We start from the raw sequence: 23,344 nt of genomic DNA on the forward strand, positions 1-23,344 counted from the left end.
CCAAGATCAGCCGAGAGTACATATCTCAAGCCGATCTAAAATACTCAAATCCAAATATCTGACAAGAGCACCGATCTCGAGGCGATCTAAAATTTCAAATCTAAGTATCCTCCAAGAGCACAAATCTCGAGGTGTTCTGAAATATTCAAATCTCAAGATCAACTAAGAGCACATATCTCGAGGTGATCTAAAATATTTTAATCCCTAGACCATCTGAGAGCACAGATCTCGAGGTGATCTAAAATATATGCATCTCAAGATCAGCCGAGAACACATATCTCGAAGCGATCAAACATACAAAAATCTCACGATTAGCCGAGAGCACAGATCTCGAGCAAATCTAAATATTCAAATCTCAAGATCAGCCGAGAGCACATATCTTGAGACGATTGAAAATATTAAAAGCCCAAGATCAACCAAGAGCATAGATCTCGAGGCGTCTAAAATATTCAAATCTCAAAATCAGCTAAAAGCATAAATCTTGAAACAATCTAAAATATTTAAATCCGCCAAAAGCACATATCTCAAGGATGTCTAAAATATTCAAATCTCAAGATCAAAAGAGAACACATAGCTCAAGGCGATTGAAAACATTTAAATCCCTAGATCAGCCGAGAGCACAGATCTCGATGCGATCTAAAATAGACAAATCTCAAGATTAGCCAAGAGCACATATCTCGAGGTGATCTAACATACACAAATCTCAGGATCAACCGAGAGCACAAATCTCGAGCCGATCTAAATATTCAAATCCTAAGATCAGCCGAGAGTACATATCTCGAGGTGATCTAAAATATTAAAATCCAAATATCATCCAAGAGCACAGATCTTGTGGCAATCTAAAATATTCAAATCTCAAGATCCACTACCAGCACATATCTGAGGCTGTCTAAAATACCCAAATCCTAAGTTCAGCTGAGAGCACAGATGTCAAGACGATCTAGAAAATACAAATCTCAAGATCAGCCTAGAGTACATATCTCGAGGCGATCTACAATATTCAATCTCAAGATCCGCCAAGAGTACATATCTCGAGGCAGTCTAAAATACCCAAATCCTAAGATCAGCCAAGAGCATATATCTCCAAGCGATCTAAAATCTTAAAATCCATACATCAACTCAGAGCACAGATATTGAAGTGATCTCAAATGCAAAAATCTCAATATTAGCCGAGAGCATAGATCTTGAGGTGATCTAAAATATTCAAATTTCAAGATCAGCTGAGAGTACATATCTCATGGTGATCTCAATCCCAAGATTAGCCATGAATACAAATCACGAGGTAAATATACAAAATATACACACACATATATATAATAAACATAATAAATTAAAATAAAAAATAAAATCAAGTAAAAAAATCAAATAAGATAAAAGATAAAATAAATTAAAATCAAATAAATCAAATCGGATAAAAAAATATATAATAAAATAAATAAAATCATATAAAAAATATATAATAAAATAAATAAAGTATGATAAATATATATATGTATATATAATAAAAAACCAATAAAATAAAATAATAATAATAATGATAATAAAAATAATAAAATAAAATAAAATAAATTAAATTAATATATATATAATAAATAAAATAAAATAAAATAAAATATATAAATAAAATCAATCAAATCAGATAAAGATAACATATAATAATATATAAAATAATAAAAAATATATATTAAAAAAATCAGATAAAAAATAATATATATATAAATCAAATCAGATAAAGAAAATAAAAAATTATAATAATTATATTAAATGAATAATATAAAATAATATGAATATAATAATAATAAAATAAAATAAAATAAAAATTATGGACATATATATGTATATAATAAAAAATAAAATAAATATGTATAAATATATATGAAAGAGAAAAGGAGACGTGGTGGTTGATGTCGCCGTTGCCTGTTGCCGATGATGCTTTCTGCCGATGCTGTAGTTTCTTTCCTCTTCTTTGTCACTAGAGAAGATAGTGAAGTCGTTGCGTTTACCGCCGCCATGGCCGCCAATGACAACAATTACAAAGCCATGACTTGCTACCATGAGAGCTACCACATAATCCAAGAGAAAGAAGAAGGAGGGCTTCTAAGAGAACCTCCCGAAGCACACCAAAGCCCTATTGTGCCAGTTCTGGAGGCTAGGTAATTAGGGTTATTGTTGAGGTGTTTGCGTTCACCTAGAACATTGTGACGTATCCGAAGACATGGCTATAATCCAAGAGAAAGAAAAAGAAACTAATGATTTTGACATGTTTGATGCCCAAGAAGAGCATGCTTTGGTTGTTCAGCATTGGGAACCAAGGTTGTCCATTTAGAAAATTAAGCTTTGACCAACCCATATGAGCGAGGGATCACCGTTGTGTTACATGAGTTCTCATGAGTGTTGACCATGTTAACAGTATGCAACTTGGAGCAGTCGACAAAGGGGAAAATGGCGCTCAAGATGATGATGAGGCCTATCAACATTGAGCTTTGGCCCACAGAAGCTCCCAAAGCTTTTCGCAACTTCGTCCACTTCTGTCTCGAGGGCTACTACCACCGTAACCTCTCCATGGGCATGAATCTTTACAACATCTCCAAGATGCTCAGATGCACCAGCATTGATGATGTCATCACCCTCAAAGGTCGATGATGGCAGCGGCGCCGTCACCTTCATGTTTGATAGCCCTAATCAAGATAAGATTGCTGATTTTGAGATGAAGCTAATGGATATCAATAACAAGCTCACAGTGCTAAAAGACTCCACCGGCCGCAATATTGAGGCCCGCAAAGAGCTACGACAGAAACTTAGCCGTGAAGAATTCGGCGTGACATATCTCTATACTAATGGGTCCACTGATAAGTCACTGGCCTACAAGTCTATATTGAAGAAGAAGCTGAGGACTGTGGTGGATAATGAGGATGAACACCAATGGGTCGAGATCATGTGCTACATGCCGATGCACCCTAACATTGTTAGGTTGAAGGATATGTATGACATACGCCAAGACCGACGCTTAATCCAAATCCAAAGCGGAGGTTAACAACATTAGAAGTTCTTGTTACAACAAATAGATCAGATGAAAGAACAGCCAGTATTGATTTTGTTTCTAAGTGGAGAATGGAAGAAGAAAAGACACAGAAAGGAGAAGAAGTACAGAGATAGTTCTTCAGCTTTTCATTTCACTTCAAAAAATTTAAAAGTTACAACTAGCCTATTAATACGAGACAACAACCAACTTTAAAAGCTATCATCATAATAGTTATAGTTTCGAGGAGATAACAACACGTTTTCATAACCTCATATAAAAGAACCAAATCTAGTACATCCCATCTTAATTCTGATTGAACAAAACATTGAACTCAAATCTTCAAAGCATGATTTCATTGGCCAGAGTGTGGAGACAAAGCATAGTGGAGGATGTGCATCACCAATTACTGGTTGACAAGTCAAAGTACTCCTTTTGCTTCATTAATCACCGTGGACTATTCAACACATCCCTTTTCTCCTTTATCTCTGAAGACTTTTCAACCTTCTCCTAGATGCCCTTTTCAAGCAATAACCAACACCTCCCTTGCTTGAAACTCCATCTCTAACACCTAGTAACATCCTCAGATGATTGTGTTTCTTTATAGGTAAAGACTTGGTAAATATATCAGCTTTCTAGTCTTTAGGTTTACAATACTTCAGCATAATCACGCCATCCGAAACTAGGTCTCGAATAAAATGAAAATGGATTTCAATATGCTTGGTCCGGCCATGATGTGTAGGGTTTTTTGCAATCTCAATTGCTGATCTATTGTCACACCAAATTTCAATTGCACTGTCTTGATTTGTCCTACAATCCTCCAACATTCTCTTCAACCATAGTCCTTGCCATGGTGTTGCCGATGCTGCAGTGTGTTCAGCTTTTGTTGTGGAGAGTGCAGTTATATCTTGCTTCTTTAATCCCCAAGAGATAGCTCCTGATCCTAAGTCAAACTCCATACTAGTAGTGCTTCGCTGGTCCTCCATTAATCTACCCTAATCAATGTCGGTGAAACCCCTGAGCTTGCTCTCTTATGATCTTGTGTATGTAATTTTGTGAGAGCATGCCCCTGCTATATATCTCAACAAGTGTTTAGCAGCTCCAAGATGTCTTTTGATGGTTTTGCTCACAAACGTTAACAACATATTCACCGAGAATGCAATGTCGGGGCGAGTGTGTGTTAGGTAAAGAAGTCTCCCAATTAAGCTTATATAACTCCTAGAATCAGTATTTCCAGAACCAACATCTGCTTGTAGTCTTTCACTGGATTCATAAGAGTCGAGACAGGTCTGCAACCATGCATCTTAAACAGCTTTAGTGTCTCCTTTGCATATCTTCTTTGTGTAATGAATATGTTCTTCTGAGTTTGCTTTACTTCAATACCCAAAAATAATTTAACAGTCCAAGATCAAACATTTCAAATGCAACTAACATTTCCTGCCTGAAATCCATAACCATTGCCTGTGAGGAACTCAAGTAGACAATGTCATCAACATATATACACACAAGAAGTATGTTATCACTCCCATCAGTTTGTTTGTAGAGAGTGTGCTCATTAACACTCCTCACAAAACCTTTGTTTCCAAGATACCCATCAATATTTGAGTACCATGCCCTAGGTGCTTGTTTGAGGCCATATAGATACTTTTTTTAGTTTGAGTACCTTCTTCTCTTCTCCTTTTGCTTCACACCCAAGTGGTTGTTCAACATACACCTCCTCTAATATTTCGCCATTCAAAAATGCTGATTTAACATCAAAATGACATACCGGCCATCTTCTCTATACTATCAACACGAGGAATAACCTCATTGTTTCCATCCTAGACACTGCCGCATAAATTTCATCAAAGTCAACTCCAGCCTCATGTTTATATCCCTTTGCAACCAAGCGAGCTTTATGCCTCTGAATTCTACAATTTGAATGATATTTTGTCTTGTATATCCATTTCAAGTGAACAACTTTCTTCTCCGGAGGCAAATCTACAAGCTCCCATGTATCATTTCTCCCAATTGTACTCAATTCTTCATGCATGGATTTTCTCTAAACTTCCTCCTTAACAGCTACTTCATACGTGACAAGGGTCAATCACATTGAGAGAAAATGTGCAATTCTCATAAATGTCATCTAGCAGTCTAACCTTCCTTGCAGGTGATTCAATCACTTGATGTTCCCTCACCATCACTGCCATCGTTGTTGTTGTTCCCTAAAACAGCAACACCACGATTTTCTCCATCAGTTGTTGATGATGGTCTTGGCACTAGATTAGCTTTATCAGCTGGGTTGCACATCTCTTCAAGAGCATCTTCATACATTATCAATGGCGTTGCATCTATCTTGCCATTCATATTCCAATTCCACCCAGTTGCTTCATGAAAAGTCACATCCCTGCTCACAATAATCTTGGAGGTGGCAGGATTAAATAATCTATATGTTTTAGTGTTTGTACAATAACCAATTATAACACATTTTTCAGATTTTGTGTCAAACTTCTAGAGTTTTTGGGATGGAATTAAAGGGTAAGCAATACACCCAAAAACCCATAGGTGACTTACCGTAGGCTTGTAACCATACCATGCTTGATAAGGGGTCTTGTTCTTCAAAGCATTAGTTAGAGTGATGTTGAAGATGTACACAGTTGTAGACACAACTTAAGCCTAGAAAGAATTTGGTAGACCCCTATCCTTCAGAAGAGCTTTGGCCATATCCATAATGATCCTATTTTTCCTTTCTGAAACACCATTTTTTTGTGGTGAGTAAGGGGTTGTAAGATGCTTCACAATGTCGCGTGCTTTTTCATAGAAGGAGTTGAACTCATTTCTAGTGAATCCCCTCCCCTGTCCCTGCTCACAATTTCTTGATTCTATTCCCCGATTGCTTCTCCACCATGGATTTGAACTTTTAAAAACACTTCATAGGCCTCCAACTTTTTGTTTAATGTAGTAGATCCAGAGCATATGAGACTATGATCATCTCATAAACAAGTAGTCATCGAGAATTCCACGAGACTCCATTAGCATCGCGGGCTCCTTGCGTACTTTCTCCAGATTAGCTGCTCAATTTTATATGCCTCGGATGCTTACTGACATTAAAAAGTTTGTCAAAACTTGTTTGATTTGTCAACAGGCAAAATCTACCAATACTCATCCTCAGGGGTCATTGCGACCACATCCCATTCCACGCTGGTATGGAAAGATGTTTCAATGGATTTCATTCTTGCATTACACTCTCTAAAAGGCTTACGAGTTATCCTTTTTGTGGTGGATCGATTATCAAAGTTTGGGCACTTTATTCCTCTCAAATCTGACATCACAAGCGCCATTGTAGCTGATGCTTTCATTCAAAATATTGTGAAAATCCATGGCATTCCAAAACCCATTATGAAAGTGATTGGGACAGGATTTTTCGAGCAATTTACGGAAACACTTGTTCGTAGCTATGGGCACTACACTTTCCATGTCATCTACTTACCACCCATAAGCCCGATGAGCAAACAAAAGCCTCTGAAGTGCCTCGAGTCTTATCTTTTGATGCTTTATCACTGCTTAACCCTTAGAAATGGGCCGATTGGCTTCCATGGGCACAATTTTTAGTATAATTCCTCATTTTCATTGCAGGTCTTTGGGATGACTCCCTTTAAAAATAATTTTTGGCCACGATCCACCCACATTACTTTCATATTGCCCTAATGATCATAATTAGCCTGAGGTGTCTAAATTATTACATGACAAGAGCGTGATTCTCCAACAACTCAAGAAAAAAATCTCCGGGCACTCAAGCAAGGATGAAAAATTGTCTAATAAAAAATGCATGGACATTGTGTTTAATGTGGGTAATTGGGTCTTAGTAAGGTTGCAACCTTAAAGACAAAATTCCTTGGTTTGGCGCAAAACCCACAAGCTAGGCATGCATTATTTTGGACCATTCCAAATCATTCAACTCATGATCGCGGTTGCTTACAAACTCAATTGCCGAATCTGCTCGTTTACATCATGTCTTCCATGTTTCCTTACTTAAAAAAGTTTGAAGGTGACCCTCATACACTTATAGCTCCTACTCAATTTCCATTGTTCCTTATTGAGCAGGACCCTGTATTACAACCAAAGGTTGTGGTTCAAACAAAGGGAGATCATAAGCAATGTTGATCGAATTCCCCAAGCATGTGATACTGATGGGCGAGCTTATCGGAAGCTAATGACTCTTGGGATGATATTCAAACCCTACAATTAATAGCACTATATCCTTCTATCACCCCTTGAGGACAAGGGTGTTTTTCCTTAGCGGGAGTGATGTTATGAATGGTAGAGAAAGGGCATGATCGGTTAGGTTTTTAAACCAAGTCATGTGCCCAAAGGAAGGAATATTCGATCAAAAGCGAGGTCAACATTGAGTGGAGAATGAGAAAGAGAAAAGCTATGGTAGGCAGGCAGTGAGAAGTGGCGACTATGGATCGACTTACGCCTCAAAAGGTTCGGGTTACTCCCCGCCACACTTGGCGAATGGAATGGAAGATACGGTACGTGATGGCGCAGAAGGAAAGGTTGTCCGTTACGCTAGGCAGGAAAGAGATATAAAAGAGAAAGGGAAAGCCGAAGGAAGGTAAAAAGGAAAGAAGAAGATAAGTAGGCTCTATACTATTCAGTGGAGCTCCAAATGAACTCTCCGAGCAATGGTCTCGTGGAGGAAGTTTTTCCCATTTATCTTACTGTTTTCAGTTCTATTTTGTGAGATCTAAAACTCTGAGAATTCAGTTTAGCCATTTGCTTCTATTTTCATGGGATATTGTTGTTTCCTTTAATGATCGTTATGTTAAAGAGCTTAAACTCTTGCTTGATTGAGAAATCTATTTGACTGGAGTGTGGATCCGGAGTGATTTGCTATTGATTATCTTGTTTGAGTACTTTTTTGTTGATTGATTAACAACACAGTTGTACATTTATTATTCTAAAAATTCATTGATTTCAAATCAAAATCCCATATTCCTAACTCTTATCCTTTTAATAGTTGTTGAACCTTTTATGATTAACTGCCAATTTTTGGTCTTTACAAAATAGCCACTAATTGCTTGGCTAACAACTCAAAATTAAAATCAATTAAGCTTTTAGAGAAAGCTTAGATAATTTAGATAACTAATAATTGCTCTTATGGATTTGCACCAAATTCTCAACCCAAGTTTAGCTAAGTAGTAAATAGGGCCATGTCATATTATTGTTGCTTTTGTGTTATATTATCAATGGTGATATAGCTAACTAGCAACTAAAATTATATATGTGGCTGTTAGTTTAATTTTCAATTAGAATTTCTAATCCATTCAATTTAGTTTAAACGAACTCAATCGAGTTTAGGTGCTCGATAGAACTAACAAAATTATCTCGATGTTTACCATATTTTATAGTCCCACTGGAGCTTAGATGTTCTTTTAGAAAGAGTTCTCTTAAATATTATTATTATGATTAATTATTATTTTAATTTAGGGTGTATGAGATATTAGATTACAGCTATATGTAATGCATGTAAGTAGCTTTCCATAGTAATTTAGAAACCTAATGTTGAGTTAGCTTGGTAGATAAGACGGTTTGGTACAATATAAATTTAAAAATTATAATTAAACATTAACATATTTAAATATATTATAATTTTTCTTTGGTATATAAAAATTGAAACTATTCTAAACTCTCATTTTCAATTTCTAAATTTTTACAACATTTTTATTAGATTTACAAAAATTATACATGCATGTTTTTATATTTGTTGTGCTATTACAATGTACATTAAACTGTTTTTGTTACAGCACCTAAAGGCACAGGTCATTAGAGAATAAAAATTTGACATCTTTTATATTTACTCTAAAATAAAATCTGTGATAACGTAACACTTTAACTTATTACTATTCATCTAGGGTATCTATATATAAAATGCATCCCCCACAAACTTACATATGTACGTTATGTAGAAAATGTCTTTTGGTCTATTTTTTGAGTGAGGACTCCAAAACGTGTTAGGACTTGGCTCCATTCCTTATTGTCACAAGGTTTGAGTGCAAACTACGCATATATATATATATATATATATATATAATAAACTAGGAGTTAAATACATAAGTTAATTCAAACAAAATAATAATAATAATAATAATAATAATAAATCCTTCATTTCTTTAAAACAAATTCAAACTTTTAAAACACCAAACATATAGTTTTATTTTCATCTAACTAAAATATTCTTTTTAACTTACTAGTTTTACATCCACGTCTTTCAAAATTACCTAGAACATACAAATGAACTATCGCTAAACTTCAAACTATCTACATCACTTAAAAATAAATAAATAAATAAAATTTAAACATCTCTCAAATGGCTGAACAAATAAACATGTAGAGAATTTAACAATCCGTACATTCTTTATGATTAAACATCCATAAATAAATAAAACTCTATTATATCCCTTCAATTAACAAAAACTAATGACACAAAAATCTCTGGTGGCATCAAGTGGATAAAGAAAAGAGGCAATGGCTCACATCATTGCCACTGCCATCCCATTAGATAAGATGAGAATCCACTAGTCATCACACCATTGGGCACTCATTGTCCACTCCCTCAAGACCACTCCCTCTTATCACAAAGCTTCCTTCCCTACCTCTCCTCTGCAAACTCACCCAAGCTTCCTTTCCTTCTTGCACTTGCTTCCTCACCTCTATCTCTCACAACCACTCCCTCTAATGGCTGCAACCACTGTAGCATCAATGGCCATGTTCAATGCCAAGTCCCTCAACATAACTCCACCACCTTCCCACACTTCAAAAACCTTCACCAATTCTCAAACCTGTCTCCCTCCTCTCCTCCAAAAACCTACCCAAAGGACTGGCTATCTTCAAATCACCACTAACCTCTACCGCTGTCGCTGAGCCATTTTCTCAGCTTTAAGTTACACACACTGCCTTCGCTGCTCAGCAAATCGCCCGATATAGCCGAAGGCGATAACCGGGGCTTGCTCTTCTCATCCCTTTGATCCCTGCCATTCTATGGGTCCTTTGTAACATACTACAACCAGCACTTAACCAGCTCGACCGCATGAATAGTAGAAAGGCTTCATTGTTGGGCTTGGGCTTAGGTGGTGGCTTGGCTGCAGCTGGTTTCATGGCGCCAGGAAACGCCTCTGCTGATGAGCTTGCAGCGATCGCCGATGCGTCATCTTCCAGTGATAGCCGGGGACTGCTGTTGCTTTTCGTCGTCGTGCCGGCTATTCTTTGGGTGCTGTATAACATTCTGCAGCCTGCTTTGAGACCAACTCGACAGGATGAAGTCTGGGTGAAATGGTGTGAATGAGGAATGAAATGAATAGTCAGTTTGTTGTTGTTGTACTCTAAATCGTTTGTTGTTGATGTCTCTTTAATGAGATTTTGTGTTCTTTGGTGATGATTACTGCATTTATGGAGTTTGTGCAAATTGATAGATGGATGGATGGCAGTTTTTGTGAGATGAATGGCCTTTCTTCCTCCATACGAGTGATTCATGGTGTTTTGATATGGATCAATGGATTTAAGAGCCAATATTGAAAGAAGAATATATATGATCAAGTCTCATGTCATATATAAGTCAAATGATGTATATTGGAGTGAGTCTCTGAAACACTATATGGAATATGGACGATGAGATCAGCCCCTATATGTCCAACAAAATACAGTATAAATTGATGTTTTACTTCCAAATTTTGGAACTTGAAATAAGTGGATATATTTCATAGAAACAAAAGTACTCTTAACAAAGGGTTGCATACAATACACAAAATTCAAATTGATCTATCTAAACAGTAGCACTCTCTATCCATCCTTCAAGCCAACAATCCAACCAAGTCATGAAATACGTACACACTATATATTAGACTTGGGCTTATTCTCTTCATTGAATTTCTCAGTACTAGATCTTATTAAACATCAGATTGGGAGTGGATCATAGCTATACAAGAGCAATGAAATCGAAATGAAATGATCTTTAATTTGTTGAATACTTCTTTGAAAACCCAATTTTGAGTTCTCTGACTATTGCACATTATCTTCAATTCTAATAACCATAGCAGAGTCATGACGACGGCGGTTTATTGGTATCTGGTCTTGATAAGAAACTCCTGAGGGTGAGGGATTCGTTCAGTGACAGCGTTCGTGAGTTGTGAATAGTGGTTGTTATGCGTTGATTTCGTGACGTGCGTCAGCGACGTCTACCACTGGTTCCAGCAGCTTGTCTGGGTCCCAGATATTAAACGCTCTTTACTTAGCGAGAATCATGTTTTGTATTACATTCTTTATCAGTCAAAGTTATCAAATTCAGTCATGCATAGTAGAGGCTGTAATGGATATCAATATAAATATGAATATTTTGTCCATTTTCTTCACGATTTCAGTAATAATCTGAACTATTGTAGTTGAAAAAGTAAAAAGCATTCTTGAGAATGGTCGTCAAAGGATGGGCGAGAATTACATACCTTTCGGAATCCCAAGTTATAAGGCCTTTTTCCACCAGTGTCTTAAAGTAATTTACAGTCAACTCAAATTGAATTATAGAGTCACCCATTTTTATCGGGAGGCAGTGTCTCAAAAGATTAATATCATTTTATCTATAAAACAAATATAACTTGGATATTCTCAAATAGTTACTGGATTTGCCAAAATTTTTCTTGATTGCCTCAGGATTAGAGATGAGCTTTGCATTTATATTAGATATAATAGAGGTATCCGTGGCAATTTGTTCTTAATTCTACTACCAGTTAATGTTGCTTCAAGTTTGTACTGCTGCTCCACCATAACTGGCGTGAAAAGCACCAGCAGTGTCAGCTGAGGCGAGACCTTATCTGCAGAGTGGTAAAAATTTAAATATCAAATTCTTGATCATATGATAGCAGTGTGATGCAAAATACTCAGAGTGTTATTAGTGTTATAGGCCACAAAATAATAGCACGGTAAATGATGATGTGCCTACAATGTCCTAATAATGATTTCAACTTAAAGTTATAATATGCTGTCGTAATTAAATTGACGCGAAATATGAATAACATGCAAACCTTTGTCGTGCTGAGACTGCGCATAAAATTTAAGCAATATTACGTGATTTACTTTTTCATAATCTCAGTAAAATATAGTTTTGGTTATAAGAGTATAAATGGGTGCATAGCTTGTCATTCAAACCTTAAATGAGCTTTTGGTTGTGTTTTCTTGACGGTATATACTGCTGTGGTCACTCTCTTTTCTGCTTGCTCTTGGTATCTCTCTTCGATGCTCGACTGAGTCCGCCTAACTTTGATATGTGCTTGAAACTTGGTTAAAATATACGCGTGCGTCCTGCTCTTAGAGATGTACGCGCGTGGTCTGCTAACGGGTGGTGGGCGCATTTCAAAAGTAGAAAGGACAGCTGGTGAGACTTGCGACCCTAACAAAATAAACGTAGCATTCAATGAAAGAGCTAATCAGCAACGCACAAATAGAGAATGACGAAGCATCTGCGAGACTATTTTGGTGATTATCGCGTTTGCTTTACATCCCATTAACTTCAACTTTCCCCAAAAGTAGCAACGCTATTTTGCAATTTCAATGTGTATCCTTGAGCAGGTTTGATGAAACTTTTCGACTTCTTGTGATGATCTCTTGGTAATCAGGAACTAAGTAGATACTATAACTAAAACACCAAATCACAAGCTAGGAAATTCATATCTCATTGACAATCTTTAATAATTTTGAGAGCTAAATCCAGGCGATTCCGCTTCTGTCTGAGTGTTTGAAATTCATTCAAACAACCAAAGATTCATGGATCATCGGATCGGATCGTCCGCCGCCCGCTCACGATCTGAAAATGACTGAGCATTCGAACATCCGGGGTTCGTCAAAAAGCAATTTAAAGTATCCGCGGATCGATGAAATCTACTCAAAAATAATAAGAATAGAGAAACCCATAAATTTGGGCATCAACGTATCTGTACGTACTGGGTCGTGACGTAGTTGTTTGAGACACGGCTGTAACTTTCCCGACCAAGCAACTCTCGGTCTTTACTCTCTACTCCTACTACATGCCTTTTCCCGCACATGTTATCTTTCGTGGAGTAATGAAACCCTACGCGATGCGTGACTCGCAGCTTCCGCTTCTGTTTGTCAGTGCCATCGTTCGTCGCGGTAAACCACTATTAACGGTATTCGACCTTTTGTTCTCTCTTGTACTTCTACGCCACGTTAACGATCCAACAACCCAATCATCGTTGACCACCTCATTTTAAAGATTACGCTAATTTGCGTTGCGGCTTGCTCCCATTGCACTTGAGATAGATTTGAATTTCTTTTCATCGGTTGTTTCTCTCTCTTCACTGCAAGCTTGGCATGCTACGAATTTCTCTTCGCAACAATACCCCTCCCGTTAACACAGATCTTGTCCTCGAGGTGCTAGGTGAGGAAATACGTATTGTAAGTGAGTCACATTCTCTCCCAGTAGTACGCTACAAATGGTAGACTTGCCATTGAGATCAAAGCAGTGAGTGCTGATGCTCATTATAATAGTATGAAGTTTATGAGTGCCACGAGGTTTGTAACACAAGTCACGCTTCCTCGGTATAGTCGAGTAATGATAATGGAAAACTAAGCTGGTGCAGGATGTGGGATCGCACACACATTTTCGTAAGTTGTGATACATGAAAGACTGGATGGATCTTGGCTATCAATGGTAATTCAATTTATAAACAACGTGTCCAATTCTTTAGTATTCCTAAAGGACCAAAAATACCTCATGCAAAAGCTTTGCTTATCTCACGAGCTAATAGATGTCTGCGTGGGGTTGCGGTTTGACAGCGAACCTATTCTTCCTCGATAAAGTGACATACAGGCCTATACTGTCTACCATCTGCGGCTTACCGTGCGAGCTTGAGCGATGCTCAGTGTGTGTTTCAATTTGTGACAAAAGTGCACTTTGTATGTAAATAAAGGCGATACCTCGAGAAGGATTGTTTTCGTTGGCGTAATGTGGCATTAATCTTTGGTGGATCTCTGCTATATATATAGAAAACAATTGCGAGAAAGAAGTCGTTTCCGGCACTCGTGAAAGAGAAGTGATGTACCCGATATTGTGCCCGTTTGGGTTTTCGTGCGGAGATAAATCGATGAAGATAAAGTTCGATGCATTTCTTTGAAGCTTCCATTTGTCCATCCATTTGAGGGTGATACAACGAAGACATGGATAGAGTTGTGCATTAGCGATTAAATAGGTGTTGCCAAGAAATTGCTTTGAAATACTTTATCCTGCACAGCGATAAAAGATTTAGGAATGCCCGTGAATTTCGGCCACACTAACCCGATGAAAAGCACGTGCGCAGCTTAATGGTTCTAATAGTCGGTCTTCAAAGGAATAAAATGGGCAATTTGGATAACCTAGTGTACCACATAAATCACTACTTGAATCCTTTGGAACTAGGAAGCCCAATAATAAAGTCCCATAGCAATATCTTCATGCAAATTCTTTGAGGAGTTGCACATAGCGTTTGTAATAGTCCCACTTAGATGGGCATGGTCGTTTAGCTTTTTGACAAGTTATCGAGTTTGACAAAAATCGACCACGACTGTTTTCAATCTTTTCCAGTAAAATTGATGTGATGTGCGGGCATGATAAATATTAGGTTTTCGCTTTAGCTCATTCGCTGATCGCTTAGAAACTTTGATTTACGTATCCAACGTTTGGTCGCTCGGCTTTAATTTGATTTTCGTGGGTAGTCAGTCGAGGAGTTTTAACTCCCAAATGAGATGATGTGAATCTTTTCGATAGCTTTGCCACACATATAATAGACTTAATAATGTGTCAGTGCGTGGAGGGATGAAACTCGATTTTCCAGGCACGCATGTCAGATTGGGGGTTCAAACCCTTGATTTATTACGGTGAAATCAAATTAAAATTGAGCGATGCAAATTGGTCCGGTGAAGTGAGATTCGCTCAAGTCGAAAAATGAGCTAAAGTTTAGCTAACCTATTTACCCTGCGGGCATGTGTTCTCAAGGACCCAACATAACCCTCCAACTAGTGTGGTGTTATTCATGAAATAATTGTTTTCAGAGGCATCATTATGACCGTGCAACAATTTTATTATCTTTCCACAGTATTTCATGTTTCCAGGCATATATAGAATCAGATTGTTGCTACTTTTGAATTAATTGAATAAGATCAGCACACATAGGGATCTTTCGTTTGTAAAGTTTGTAGGCATATGGAATTAAGTGACATTGAGGAGATGAGACTTGATCCATCATATGGCATCGAGAAAGAGCATCAATAGGTATATGTCTGCCTTGATTGTATTGATAGCGTGAAGTTATACTTCTGATAATTTGGGTAACTTCATTTTCTTTGCTGCTCGGTGTTTGAATGACACTTTGTGCCGCAAGTGTTTGCGAGGAGCTTCTTGATCGGTTTCGAATAATGAATGGATGATCCATTAAATAGTGTCTAAATTTGGCTTCACGCCTCACCTTAGCGACAAAGAACTCTCTCTAACGCCATGAGGCGATTGCTTTTGCATGTTAGTTAATGAGAAATAGGCGTAGAGTGCTTAAGTGCGGCTAAGGACTACTCTCCGATCCCTCAAAGGAAGCTTGTCATGTCTCAAGCACTGAATGGTTTGCTAAAATGCGGTAATTAAAGGCGGGTGCGTAAGCAATAGCTTGTTTCGAATTTAAGAAAAGTTTGGTGAGCATTAGCGAAACCATTGAAAAGCTATCTTTTACGAAACCAGTGCGTTAAAGAAGCCACAATTGATGCATAGTGATGCCTAAATATTATGTAATAGCCACACTAAGGCCTAAAAACCCTCGATTGTTTAATGTTGATTGTGGTTCTTGCCACTTGAGTGATTACTTCGATTTTGGTTTTTGCATCCATCTGAACTCCATGTTCTGATACACGATATGCCCCAGATATTCCACTTGAAGAAGCCCAAAAGCTGCACTTAGAATATTTGGCTTATAATTCGATGCTCGATAATGTGATTAAAACAATCTCGGATGATCTAAATGATTGTCCCAATCCTACGTAAAGCGAGAATATCCTCGATCGGCTACAAATCGACACATGACGAAATTAGAAAATCCCGATGCATCTTAGCTTGGAATGTAGCAAGAGATTTGATGAAACCAAATGGCATCACCAACCATTAAATGATCCATGGTGTTGATGTGAAAGAAAGAAGATTTATGTTTATCGTCTAAATGTATAGCGATGACACGATGATGTGAAGACCATAAGTCTAGCTTTAGATTTAGCGCCCATAAAGGTTCATCCAGAGGCTCGTGCATAGCAAGTAGGAAGGTATCTTTAATTTATGATGGAATTTTAGCTCTATAGTCGGTCGCATGCCAAGTTCCATCATGCTTGACAGAATAACGAGGAGATGAAAAAGGGTTATTACTTGACTCAAGATCAAAGCCTTCACCTGTGCTACGATCTGCTGCTTTACTTTTCGAGTGCATTTTGGCTATGGCGAGGATATCGATGAGGCTTCACTAGCGGAGGTACGTGAGGTTTTGTAGATGAATTCGTGATTACAAGCTCTAGGAGAAATATGAAAGCCCAATTGGCTCTAAATACCTTATGATATTTTAATAGCATTTGTTTCGATGTCTCGGGCATTTGAGATGAAAAGGTGTAATGTTTTGCTCTTTCACATTGATGATGGTTATCGAGGAGGGTTAATTCAATTTATCACTGAGATTTACTACATCTATATATCATGGCGAAAGCTTGATAACATTATGTTCGTGAATGTGTGTGTTACCTAGCGATTCAATTGATGTCTGGAAAGCTCAGTGCAGGGTCCACCTGCTTCCTTTTCTCGCTGCATGTGATGAAAGCCGATTATCATGGTAAAATTGGATCGACAATGTCGATAATCCATCATTGTGAGGCTAGTGTAGCTAATGAAAGCGGCCCCTAGAATAACCTCTAAAGCTCCTCTGATTGAGCAGCGAGATATCTTTGCAGAAATTTTAAGAAAGTAAAAACCTTGATACTACCTGCGATTCATCAATGATGCCGCCTTTCTACTTGTGAGTGATTTCCCAGTTTCCCACGAAGACTTCAAAGGATGGAGTTGAGCATATCTAACGCTATGCAATGGTGCGGGTTGTATAAAGCTATCATCCTTTCGCCTCCGTCCAAAAGAATTTTGATGCGCCTATTGATTAATCCTAAAGAACCTCGTGGTACAACGCCACTGAGTCGCTGTCCTTGCATTCAATGATAACCGGAGGCGCTCGTTTTCAGTGCAATGGGCTAGAATCTAATTCTACCACAAAAATTGAGAATCCTTACGTATTTGAATTATCACAGTGGTTCTTCATCCCGTTGAAAGCTGAGCAATGATCTTATTGGCACATTTGTGACATGGTGCTGAAAGTTTTCATCACAATTGAAACCAGTCCCCTTTTGCTTTTTATCACGCGTATTTCATTAAAACTAATCCTCATTATACCGGTACATTATACCCCATTGTTGATGGTAATGTTTGATGAGTTCTTTGGAGATACTAAGTAGAGTAAAGTTGGGTGGCTTTTAATTGGAGTACACTCTGCAGTCTTTGTTGCATTAACAATGTCTTGATATCCAGCTGATTAACGAGTTTCTTGAGGTCCAATACATCCCTAACGAGAATATATTTCTCCTCGTATAACTTTGCCAAAGCAACTATCACGCTACATGTATTACGGCCTCGAGGAATTACATCCCTTTGAATATCTTTCTTGATCCGTTAATGAGATCGAACTAATATTGTGAGAGTCATCCTTTCGCTCCAATTAGCTAATTCCGTGAATGTAATAATTGGCTGTATGTATCTTCACGAAAATGTCAAACAAAGCATACTGCGGAGCTTCGTATATGGATGGACCATGAAGAAACGTCACTAGAGGCTTCAGCCGCTTTGATACTATCCATGGTGTTAGCACACTTGATTTTCTATAACGTCGATACCATGGTGCCATTGAGACCTTCATAGTGATATCCTGACCATTAGCTATAACCTCTCCATATCTTGACTCTATAATATTCAAAGTCTCTTGTTCAGCTTTTATATGTCAAGGTGGCACATCCACATCCATCAAAGCGCGAGAAGTCTGCTGGCGAGTCCTGTGTTGATGATGATGTTGTGGTCTGTACCGTAGGCCATGCTGTGAAAAATTCTATATGAGCTAGTTAACTGAATTGAGAGAAGAAGAATTGTGGGACTTTGGTCTTACCGAGAGATTTAATATATTTGGATATATTATTCGAGTTTATCGACTCTTTAACTTTCTCTTCTCTTTGTTCCACTGGCCGTCATGATCCTTTCCTCCCGCTTTGATCCGTGGTTGTTTAGTATCCCATCCGTTTTATCGTATATGATCAGCGATCTCTTGATTCCTCTGCTTTTATTCGCAGTCGGGTTGAATATTTCTGTGAAAGCGCAAAATGTTTATGATCTCTAGGATGCAATCACAGAACTAGTAGATCTATAGCCCAGAAACACGAATCACAACCATGACGTGAGGATCAGTGCAGTCTTGACTGACTTCAAGAACTTCGTCAGTTGGTTACTTCATGACGTTGCTAAATTCATGCACGATATTCACGTAGATCTCGTGCGGATCATCCATCACCACCACAATCTGGCAAATATTAAGCGTTGAAACATCCGGGTTCATCTAAAAAGAAATTAAAAGCATATCTGGTCAGCGAGATCTACTCAAAAATAATGAGACGACGAAAACCATAAATTAGGCGTGGCCCTCACCTCCACGGCGAGGTCGCGAGTGGTAGTCGTTGAAACCTGACTTCTTCGAGAATCAAACCACGCTCGGTCTTTACTCCCTGCTCTACTCCTCTCTGCCTTTCTTTTCCCTTTCTTTGCTTATATTATCTTTCTGCGGAAGTATGAATCCCTGACGTGATCTGCCGTGCTTGCACTCTGCCCTGCTCAGCACTGCATCATTCGCGGCAAAACCACATGCCGACTGGTGACACTGTGCTGTTTCTCTCTTGCTTGACCGGCCATGTCGTACCGTCCATCAACCCAAATCACACGCAACCACCTCATTTAAAGATTCTGTACTAATTTTGGCGAGGGCTTGCTCCCAAGAAAAGCACTTGAGTTGGATTTGGGTTTCTTTCATCGTTTGTTCTCTTTGTCTTTCTTCCCACTCAAGCTTGGCGCCACCTGCGAATTTCCTCTTAGTGAGACTTTACCGCAGAGTGCAGTTTGAGAGGAAGTACTGAACATAGATGTCTGAGTTAGCGATGTGAACTTTGGCACTCTCCTCCATATCATACTCTTACATTGAAAATTTGTTTGGTGAATCGTTTCATGCTTGGAGAGTGTCGATAAAAGTTTAATTTTGTTTTGTTATTTTAGATGCTCATTTTAGAAACAGCAGAGTAATAAATTAATCTAAAGATAAGGTAGATATTCTCACAACCAATTAGCACAAAGGTTTAAAATGTTTATTAATCTACTTGTTTGTTAAATAGTAATCACGTCATATGGAGTTGAATCTAAGTCGGTGGAGAAAGAAATTCTGGCTTGAAGGTGCGTTCAAATTTGCGGGGAGGGTAAAATTCTTTTATATATATCAAAAGCTAATTTCCTAAATTAAATAATAATGATAATGATAATAATAATAATAATAATAATAATAATAATAATAATTAGAATAATAATAATATAAACAACAACAACCATAAGAAAAAGACTTAAATGGATAATATAGTTGATATATGCTCTAATGTAACATACATACATCTATGTAAATATAGATGCATTATAAGTAATAAAATTAACAGCATTGACATCTAAATGTATAGCTATATGTATTTGTGTGTGCTTCACGCCCTTTACGTATGAATCGATGCTGTCTTGATTACCGAATTGGTTCCTTTTCGATCTTACAGAGCTCAAATAAAGCCCTAGGGGGAGCTATTGACAGAGTTGAGGAAAATTGGCGTGAAAGCCACCATTTTAGGCCTAACATAGCGACCTTGTATTACGAGGAACATGAAAGAAATTATAAGTCCCGGAAACCCTCATGGGTAGCATATACGCGTAGTGGTCACAGCCGTGCTTAGGTTGGGGAAGCGATGACCACTTGTATGATTTAGTGTATGTCTGTATAATATCAGATCAGGTGCGACGTTTTCGAGGCGACCTCCGCGGGCCATATATTGACTTGAATTAAACCACTGTTAGCTATCACGAACTCGACCTTTTTAAGGACCTAGAGCTTTCTTTTGGGAACTTTTGCCTTCTTCTTGGAGCTGCACCGCCACGCTAGATCGACCAAGGAAGAGATTGGAGGGCATTTAGGCAGGAGGAAATCGGCAAGGAGGCGCAATCTTGGGCGAGACCTACTCCTAGGGCTTGAAGCTGGGAGGTTGAAGACAGCAGGGAAGCCCATACATACAGTGCTGTCTTTTGGGCTTCTGCCAGGCCTTCTTCATCTTTGGAGAGTTCTCCCTATCTTAGTTTTAGTTGTTCTCATACTTTTGATTGTGTATTTTGAGATTATGAGCAGCTAAAACCCCAGGTCACGGATGTACTAGAAGAACCTTGGGGGTGAACTTGTGCTTATTATGGATGTAGTTCTTCTGTTGTATTTTTGGCTTGTTTGTGATTCATGCTTGGTGTATGTGTTGAATATCTTGGTATGCATGAAAACTGCATTACACTCCAACTTCTAGGTAATGCTAGGTTGCTGACCATTGCCCTAGTGTTAGACTCGCAAACTTGGGAGGGAAATATGTATAATCTGTTTGTGACCATCTGAATTGTTGTACCCTCACTATTTTAGGGTTAAGTACTAGTTCTTGTTCTAACAATTTGAGAAGCCACTTCAGCTTCATTCTGATCATAGGAGAGTTTGGGTGGAAGAGATTACATGTCCAATACCATTACCGGTTAGGGGTCGATCATGCGATCCAGCCGGATTGACCTAATCCTAGGGGTTTCTCGGTCAACTAGCCATACTCATGTTGGTTCTGGCATCCTACACACTTTAGTAACCCCGAGGAGATCCTCGTCGTGACGTTTCTTCCTTAGAAGTTGTTTCCCGTATCTTGCCTTCATTAATTGCATTAGTTTGGTTCCTTGCATTCCCTTGTGCACTCGTGGTTGTAGGTGAACAACGTTGTAACGGTAAGGAGTGAAACACGGGCCCTTGAGATACGACGGCCTCTCGTGCGAGGAGGTGTGCCAACGACCCGTGCGCAGCGGGACGCCATTATGTGCCTAAATTAGCCAGGCGCCCATGATCCGCATAAAATCGACACCACGACAACCCAGGAGGGACACCACCGCGCTCGACTTCAGTTATAGCAAGGCTAACAATTTCCTAGTTTACAATCTATATAAAATCACAAATACGAATTCATGAAATAGGAAACACGATGAACACAAAGGAAAAGAATTTCCATAAACAGTGATAAGTTCCAAGAACATACAAGTAACAAGTACAACCAAGATTTTCCAAGGAAATGAAATGACGGAAATACTACTTCTGAGTTAATGACACTGAGTAGTTCATATTCCTTGGCCGCAATGCTATTTATGTTAAAAATAACCATACCTGAAACTTGGGAGATGAAGATGAAAAGATATATACAATTGCCAAGCATTTCCTTGCTCCTGCAATACATAAACACTAAAGCACGAAAGAGGAGATATGTGAGTAACTAATGTCACTAGGTGAGTAAATTAGCACAATTCTAAAAGGATATAAAATACTAACAATTAACCAAAAAATAAACAAGCTTTTACAAATATGCATATATAACTTCAAAAACATTTCGGCATATGTAAACATGTCACATAATTTTACATATATATATATAAAATCCAAAATGAACATAATAACCAATTTCCCCAACCAGAATAAAAGGCACAATACTCAAGAATAACAATTTTTAACATAATACAAACTTTGAAGAGATCTAGTGAAAACCTACTCGTCACAAAATGAATTAACAGCCACATATTTTAGCATTCCAAAACTGAATAAAACTTCAAGATTTTAAAGCTTATATGTCTGGTGGTCCAAATGAAATCATAAACAATATCGCTTCAAAAACTCAACTTAATAAGGTCATCTTCCAAAAAGCGATATTTAAAAGTTGTATATGAGTTCACAATTCCATCTAATATTCTATCTCCGACATTAGCCGCGATGCGACTAAGTTGAGAGCCATCAAAGTCATCATACACCTTGATGTTGGACTTCTAGACCCATTGGTGCCCAGGTTCTCGATGTATTACCGGTAAAGATCACGGTGTACCACGAAATGGGTATGATACAAAAGGACTCTACACCTTGCTCCTACGAGGGTGGACCCGGTGAGAATCCCCACTACTAAAAATTAAGGCGGGGTTACAACCTCATCACCATCAAAACATAAGCGCGAATGATGAAGCCCATAACATAATCTTACAAGGTTAACAACATCAAGGTACAAATAGTGTTCGGGGAATTCAGGTTTCAAACATATCAAAATAGACACATCCGGGACAGCATTTGTATTTTCATAAATAAAGGGGTATTTTCATATCCAAAGAATGCCAAAAGCACAAATACATGAAGACTGGACCACCGATCCTGCATTATTAAAGTAAATCAAATATATATGTATATATATATATGCATACAGCATATATATATATGCGCCATATATATATGAAACCTACCGAATAACTTTTCACATTTAAAAGTTTAACCACAAAATTCATGGTTCAATGTCACATTAACCACACTTTGCTAAATCAATTACCTTAGATAAATCATTCAATTCCATGAATATAGTAAATCACATTCTGAAAATTGCAAAAGCATGATCACATACGAGCAAAGGTGTTTGTGACCATTTTCAAGTAATACCAATAGTGTCAAAGAGAACATAAAAGAGCATGCTTTAGGAATGCATCGCATATCATTGAAAATGAAATGATAATTTGTCAAAACAGAATATGTGAGGAATCAACTTTAACTTGATTACACACAGACATGAGAGCATTCCTTTACTTTATTAGTAATAGCACATTGAACTTTATAAAACCTCTCACCAAGTCTATCTTTTTCTATAATAGTGCCAACCAACTCATCACAGTCTGTTTGTAGATTTCTTTCATGAATAATTTTGCTTTAAGATCAACGAATACCATAATGTTCCACCTATCTAGCTTCAAACATACGTTTCTACCACTATACATACTCGAGAACCTACATGTCTGATCTGAAAAAAGTCCAAAATTTTTAACATTGAGAAACTTAATTAATCTCAACAATGCAATAACTA

The 23,344-nt window shown here is 37.9% G+C and overlaps 1 pseudogene; it reads left to right on the forward strand.

The window, feature by feature from the left end:
* The first annotated feature begins 9,739 nt into the window (after window positions 1-9,739).
* Window positions 9,740-10,332, forward strand: LOC120256673 (annotated as a pseudogene).
* The last annotated feature ends 13,012 nt before the right edge of the window (window positions 10,333-23,344 follow it).

This window comes from Dioscorea cayenensis, unplaced genomic scaffold (assembly GCF_009730915.1).
Source record: "Dioscorea cayenensis subsp. rotundata cultivar TDr96_F1 unplaced genomic scaffold, TDr96_F1_v2_PseudoChromosome.rev07_lg8_w22 25.fasta BLBR01001562.1, whole genome shotgun sequence".
Lineage (NCBI taxonomy): Eukaryota > Viridiplantae > Streptophyta > Magnoliopsida > Dioscoreales > Dioscoreaceae > Dioscorea > Dioscorea cayenensis.